The following is an 8,103-nucleotide window of genomic DNA, read 5'->3' as shown; positions in this document are numbered from 1 at the left end:
TTAGTTGAATTAGAACTAGTTTATTTTTAGTAAATGTTTAGTTTAACTAGTTGAATTAATAGAACTAGTTTATTTTTAGTTGAATTAATAGAACTAGTTTATTTTTAGTTGAATTAGTTGAATTAATAGAACTAGTTTATTTTTAGTAAATGTTTAGTTGAACTAGTTGAATTAATAGAACTAGTTTATTTTTAGTAAATGCTTAGTTGAACTAATTGAATTAATATAACTAGTTTATTTTTAGTGAATGTTTAGTTGAACTAGTTGAATTAATAGAACTAGTTTATTTTTAATAAATGCTTAGTTGAACTAATTGAATTAATATAACTATTTTATTTTCAGTAAATGTTTAGTTGAACTAGTTGAATTAATAGAACTAGTTTATTTTTAGTAAGTGTTTAATGTTTCGCCTAATATGAACATAGGAAATGTCGTCTGATGACGGAAAAAATTTCATTATGTGCGAATACTGTGAAGGCCAGAGCGGCCAGTGCGACAGAAGTTTCCTTGTTGATGATAGGCGATTCAGCATCAAGCTGGATGAGACCTTCGAATTCGATACCGTAAGTCACAACGGCAAGTCTGTTTTCGTAATTAAGCATGACTTATATATGCTTCATTTGCCTGACTTATAATTTTTAATTTTCACTATTCTACTAGCGCATCCCCTGCCATGCAAGAATTTTTGTCTTGGATAAGATAGGTTTCAAGGATATGGAAACTATGGAGGTAAAGAGAGTTTACCTGAAAACTGAGCATGGTTATACTTTCAACGTCAAAGTATACAATGCACACACGTACATCTATTTTGAATGCAAAACTTGGCAAGCACTATGCAAGGCTTATGCATTTGAGCCTGGTATGATTATCACTTTTGATATTCGTCCGGAAGATGATATTGAAGGTAATAGAGACATATGGGTCGATGTGCAGACGCCTCCAGTTCTACCATTATGTGAGTTCTTCTCAACTATATTTTTGTCTTTGATATTGCTTATTCAAAAATAATTGACAACTAATTTCTATTGACAGCTTATTTCCATTCAAGCAAACATGTCCGGCGCTTGGTGGACATGACCTACTACTGTCCCGGAGCTGAACTAAACTGCAAGGAGATAAGTCATTATATTTCATGGCTTGAGGATCTTCATACTGTCAAGACAAATTTTCTTCCTGCACTTAGAAATGTTAGTACTCAAAACGTGTGACCAATAGTGATGGTATTAAACTACGGTCACATCTATTTAGGAATGATGGTAAAAATTTTACTATTTGTCCTCAGTACATCTTTTGCATACATAATTTTTTTTGCTAAACTTTCATTGCTAAGTATATTAATTAAGTACTATACGATGTTCTTCAACAGGGATACCCGATGACAGTTGTGCCTCAGGGGATCGAGACTAAAGGTCGCATGTCAATTGTTAGCTTACGGCCAAGATATCCTGTATTGCACATGAATGCATTCAAGATTTCTAGAAGCGATGAATGCTTAATAGTGAAAGATTGGAGGAAAATTGTTAACGATCGCAGAGAAGTATTAGGGGGCAGCAATGAGAAGCGCAGCCCATGATTAGGAGACAAGTTCATCTGCATGCTCCAGTATGATGATTCAGGGGAGCTATACATGTTCTATGCTATTTTACTAGAGAGAGAGAGTAGCTAGCAGGAGTAATTTAGCTAGTTCATGCTGCTCTTAGTACTTGTCCTTTCATGTCCGTGTTCTTCGTTCTGAACTTAATCTCAAATAGTGATTTGCTTTTGTGGTGTTATATATATATATGAACGCTTATAATATCATGTTGATGATATGATGGTGATGATATAATGCTGATTATATGCTAGCTTGTAGAGTATACATATACTCATGTTGATGATATGATGCAAGAGTTTTTATATTAATATGATGATGATGATGAGTTATTATATCATTTAATGAAAGAAACCACAGATTAGTTTCAGCTGGATGGATCCTACCTAAGTGATCAAGTATATATATGCCATATCCATATATATTATACTTGATCACCTAATTAGGTGATCAAGTATAATATCGATATGGCATATACTTGATCACTTATAGCTAGCTAGCTAGATCCTTCTGTCGAAACTAATCCGCGGTACTTTCACCTAATGATTTAACAACTCATGATAATGTAAAACAATCACTAAATTAAATTGAAAACACAAAACTAAAGGAAAAACTAAAAAATCCAAACATTTAGTACTGGTTGGTGTTACCAACCGGTACTAAAGCCCTACGCGCACCCGGGCCTGACTCGTGCCACGTGTTTGCATTTTAGCGTCGGTTCGTGACGAACCGGTACTAAAGGGGGGGGACCTTTAGTCCCCACTTTTTAGTGCCGGTTGGCGAACTGGCACTAAAGGCAGTCACGAACCGGCACTAAAGGCCGGTTCTTCACTAGTGATAGGTGAGGCCAACATGCACACCCGAACACTTTGAAGAATGTGTGGTCTGGAATCTCATTAAGCATAAGTTCAAGCGGGGTTTGCATTTTCAGAAGTCCCGAGGGAAGCCTGTTTATAAGAAAACAAGTTGTGGAGAAAGAATCACTCCAGAACCGAAACAGGACGGATGCATGAGCTAGCAAGGTTAGGCCAGTTTCAACAAGATGACGATGCTTACGCTCGGCAGTACCATTCTGCTGATGTGTATGAGGACATGACACGCGGTGCGAAATCACAAGTTTGTTAAAAAACGAGTTGAGGTTGTGGTATTCACCCCCCAGTCTGATTGGACATGGATGATTTTCTGCTTAAGAAGACGCTCAACGTGTGCTTGAAACTGAATGAAGACATCGAACACATCAGACTTACGCTTAATAAGATATAACCAAGTAAAATGACTGTAAGCAACAATGAAACTGACATAATAATTGTGACCGCTAACAGATGTCTGGGCATGACCCCATACATCAGAAAACACAAGATCAAGAGGATGTTTTACAACATGACTAGACTCTGAAAAAACAAGTTGATGACTCTTGCCCTGCTGACAGGCATCATAAATAGTTTCAGCAGTTTTATTGGACACAACTTATAGATCATGACGATGCAAAACATGTCGAACTATGGGAGCCGCCGGGTGACCAAGGCGCGCATGCCGGTGTGTAGGCGACACAAGAACACCACCGAACACCTGAGGAGAGGACGGCATGGAAGGTGGGCGCGGCGCATCAAGTGCATACAGGCCATGGCGAAGACGACTGCTAAGTAGACGGCCCTCGTGTCCCGATCCTTGATAAAGAAACGAAAAGGGTAAAACTCAGCAAGGACATTATTATCACGAGTAAGTTTAGGAATGGACAACAAACTACGCGTAGCAGAAGGAACACGAAGGACATTAGATAGATGCAATGTGCAAAAATTGTGTGCAAGGAGAGAGGCCTGACCAACATGGGAGATGCGCATACCTACTCCACTGGCGGTGTGCACCTGATCATGACCACGATATGGCTCCTGAGTAGAGAGTTTACCCATCTCACCGGTGAGGTGGTTGGTAGCTCCAGTGTCCATGTACCATGCAGGATCAACGGAGTAAGACGGAGTGTGGCCATGATCATGACTCGTCATGGCGGTGGCAGCCTGCTTGTCGTTCCCTTTCCCATTGTTGTCGAGACCCAGAAAATCTTGCTTGTAGCAACGATGACAGCGAGAGGCAATCTGGCGCTCAAGGCCACAAAACTGGCAGGCCTATGGGGCAACACAAGAAAAATAGCACGCCACCGGCCGGTTACCACCTGTGATGGTCGGCGCATTGCCCCGCGAGGCCGGTTGTGAAGGCGGCGCCATTCTGCCCCCTGAAGATGATGACCGCTGGGGCTTGCCACGAGTTGCGGCATTGGCGGAGGCGAAACTGGGGGAGGCCCAGCACGCCTTAATGCGCTGCTCGCGGCCAAGCAGACGTGCATAGAGCTCACGAGGTGGGAGCGGGTCATCGCGGCCATGAACATTCTCAATGAGATTGTCATAATCATCATCAAGCCCATTAAGCACGAAGGTGGTGAACTCCTCATCCTGCAGCGACTGACCAACTGAGGCCAACTTGTCGGCGAGACCACACATCTTGTTGAATTAGTCGGTGATGCTGAGGTTACCAAGCTTCGTCTCACCTAGCTCGGTGCGTATAGAGTGAGCACGCGCCTGAGACTGAGAGGCGAAACTGGTGTGAAGCGCCGCCCACGCCTCCCGGGACGTAGCGGCGAAAATGACCAACAACGAGACGCTCGGGGTGAGCGAGGACTGGATGGCGGAGAGGATGGCCTGATCCTGAGCCACCCAGGTGTGGTATGCCGGGTGGTGAGGGGGCAGACACGGGATGGATCCGTCAACGTAGCGCTCCAGATAGCGACTCCGCAGAAGAGGGAGCACCTGGGCAGGCCAGAACAGGTAGTTGGCCGGCGTTAGCTTCACCGGCAGCAGATGTGAGAAGTAGAACGGCGCCGGCACCGTGGCCGAATCAGCATGGGCATGCGGCGATGCATACAGGCCCATCGATGAGGCCGCCCCAGGATGTGCAGGATACATCGAGTAGGGCGGGTAGGATCCGGGGGAAACCGCCCCGAGAGCGCCGTAGTGTGCTGCGGAGGCACCGTAGGGTGCCGCGAGGGCACCTTGGTAGGGTGCCGCGGGGGCACCATGGTTTGCCGCGTCCGGAGCTACGTGCGACGGGGCAGCCGCAGCCCCTTGTGGGTGCGGGGATGACGCCGGGTAGGGTTGAGGCGGCGCGGGCGTCGAGTAGGGTTGGGGCGGCGCAGGGTAGGAGGTCGTCGAGGGCACCGAGTAGGGTGGCGGCGGCGGCGTGCCGTAGTAGTGATGAGGTGGCGGGGCGCCATAGGGCTGCTGCGGGGGCGACGCACCATAGGGTTGGGGCGGCGCCGGCCAAGACGACGGCGGCGGCGGCCCACCATGGATCGCAGGAACGCCGCCCGCAAGAGGAGCACCGGTCGTGGTGGCGGCGCGGTCGCCCGATCCGATCGGGGAGTGAGCCGACGACGAGGCACCATAGGCCATCGCGAGAGGCTGCGAGGCGAGGAACGGTAGACAGTAGCGAGGGCCGGCACCGCAGCGGCGGGTGCAACCGAGGTCGGCGCGACGGCGGCAGTGGCGGCGGCAGTGGAAGACATCGTAACCTAATTTGATACCATGTAAGACATATGATTTGGGAACTGCTCGACACCCCTAACCCGGGGTGTGGCTATCTCATTATATAGAGGTATCCAAGGGGTACAATACAATGTTACAGTATATGTATACAGAGGCTACATTACAGTCTAACATCCGTGACCGTTCCATTTTGCCGAATGTCCCGCGACGAACATTCGGCATATACTTTTTATAACAAAAATATAAAAATACATGAACCATTTACCGAGTTTTTTTTTACAAGGCTCTCGACAAAGGCCTTAGGATGATCCCAGGTATTGTCACATGGCTTGTTTTGCCGAGAGCGATGACATGATCCTCTTGAAGAATAGCTATTGCCAAGAGCGATGATGTGATCCCAGAATATAACTATGTTAGTTTATTTTACTTTACGGAAATTTGCCAAGTGCACTACACCTAGAGCTCTAGAAATGACCAGAATATACGAGCTAGATGATGCCATGTGGCCATGTTTCCTGAGTGCTACACTCGGCAATGATCAATGGATATAGTAGATGCTGCTCCGTGTCCTCTATGCCGAGTGCGGCACACGCCAAAGGTGCGGTCACCATTTTGTTAGAAAAGGTTTTGCAGTCCAGTCCTGCAATGACACATATTGTAAACAGAGGCACATATCACCATTCATATAGCATTTCACAAATATTCACATCATATGGCAATTGACACATAAGTATCATCAAACATATATCACAAGTTCATATTCTCAAAGACATATATCACAAGTTCATTGGCACATACACATTACAAAGTGCAATTTCTCACATACCATTAGAAATTCAGATACATTAATCACAAGTTCAGGGTTATCCAGAACGACATATAAAAAATACTTTGAATACCAACACAAAGGAATTACTATCCTACATTCTTTTGTAATTTCTATGATTAGAGGAATTTTGTAACAATTCTACATGATAGATTACTTTAACAAATTTTACTTTAGAGCCCTTAGAGCATGTGTACAACTGAACCCCTTAAACCCTTGATAAACATATGGGCGGATTGCCCGGTCACAAAATGGCTGCCCAACTACTCCCCCATGCCAAGCCCAAATGTCCGGGTTGTCTGACCCAAACCTAGCTCCATATGTGGCAGATATGGGCTGTCTGGACATGCCTGGACGCGGCCGCCACGTCAGACCGGTCGAGGCCAGCCCCATCCGACTCCACCCGAGACGAAACCCTAGACCAGCGTTGACCGCTCCGCTCACAATCCAGTCTGATTCGATCCCCAATGTTCCTCTCACCGCGCCATGATGGTCCGCTCTGGCAACGGATCCGACAACGTGTTTGACACCATCGACTGGACGTGCTTCCCTAGGAGGAATCCAGCCTTACCTAGGAGGTGAGGAGCTCGCCGTTCGAATTGATCTCCACCAGTCACAGATGGACAGGGGCTGGAGCTTGTGTTCCGTGCCTCCCCGGTGGTCCGGCGGCTTAGCCCAGGCTCTTCATGCCTATTGCAGTCCCTGCCAACACGCCGCATTCCGCGCACCTCACCTCCGGCCCGCAGGGCCGGTCTTCAGGGGGGGCGAACGGGGCGGCCGCCCCGGGCCCCCGAACCAGAGGGGCCCCCAAGTATTATGTTCTCTCTTTGTACTGGCCTGCCAGGTCTAGTCTAATTAATCTACGTCAAAACAAGCACAGGCCACAAAGGCGTCGGAATGCAACCTCCAGCGCAGCTCATGATGCGACTGAGATTGCTCCCCGTCTCACCATGCGAACGATGGCTGAATTCCTGATCTTTTTTCTCGTGTATCTTGTGCGCCGCCTCGACTTCCCAAGTCCGAAATCTGAGAAGAGACTGGACGTCGCATTACAGTTGCGGATCGTGCGCGCCCGCCGGCCACAGCCAGTATGCCACGCCGACGGTGCAAATCCAGGACGATTAGGGAGAAGAAGAACCAGAGAATTAGCAACGAGTTATTTGCTCCAGGATGATTAGGTGGAACCAGAGAATTAACAACGAGTTACTAGCTGGATGTTATCCAATGGACCTGGTAAATCATACTACAAAACTTTGATTGATACGTATAACCTCCATTTATTTGCAGTTAAGTTGATACAAATAACTTAACTATCTATCAACATGTATTTTCTTTTGGTTATATGGATTAACAATAGTTCCTTTTTGCGGATACAGAACACATACAATTTGGTGAAAGTTGTAGTTGAGGTCAAGCGCACTGCACCCCTCTATCCCATCAATAACTTAACTATCTACCGTATAATCAATGATGATCAAATCATACTTTATTGTTTAGGAATATATTGCCATAGATTGTCATTTCTGCGTTCGACTAAAAATCACTAAGATTTTACTGAGTTGATCTAGTGCCATTTAGCTCGCATTAGTTTTCAATTATTAACTATTTCCTTTAAATTTGACATCAATGTTATTCTTAGATGCATTTTAAGTGTTTATTTGTGGAATTTCATATACACATACTCCCTCTCTTCCGGTTTATACAGCTGAATTCAAAAATCTCACCAACAGAAAGTGGCAATATATTGGTTACTAATTCGATTGTTATATTACAGTAGGGCCCAGGGTTTTTAGTTTCGCCCCGGGCCCCCAAAACCCCAGGACCGGCCCGGTCCGGCCCCTGCTCCGACCGGCTGCACTGGGAGCTCGTGCATGCGCACCGCCAAGCCGCGATTGCGTCTCTCGAATTTGAGCAAAGGGCAGCTCACCGTGCGACACAACATGACGCGTGGATGGCGCACGACGGAGGCCAGATCTAGCCAGTCCAGCTGGAGGTCCTGGCAGTCCATGCCTGTCACACTGCCCTTTGACTCAGAGGACAGCCTCCTCCGGCGATGTCATCTGCCATTCCTTGACTATGGCAGACACAGACGCCCGCTGCCACTGCAAAAATGGTAAGGCATTGCGGCTCGGCATCGAGAAAGCCGTTCT

Source organism: Triticum dicoccoides, chromosome 6B (genome assembly GCF_002162155.2).
Source record: "Triticum dicoccoides isolate Atlit2015 ecotype Zavitan chromosome 6B, WEW_v2.0, whole genome shotgun sequence".
Lineage (NCBI taxonomy): Eukaryota > Viridiplantae > Streptophyta > Magnoliopsida > Poales > Poaceae > Triticum > Triticum dicoccoides.
The sequence above is the reverse complement of the archived record's forward strand: the minus strand, read 5'-3'. Positions refer to the sequence as shown.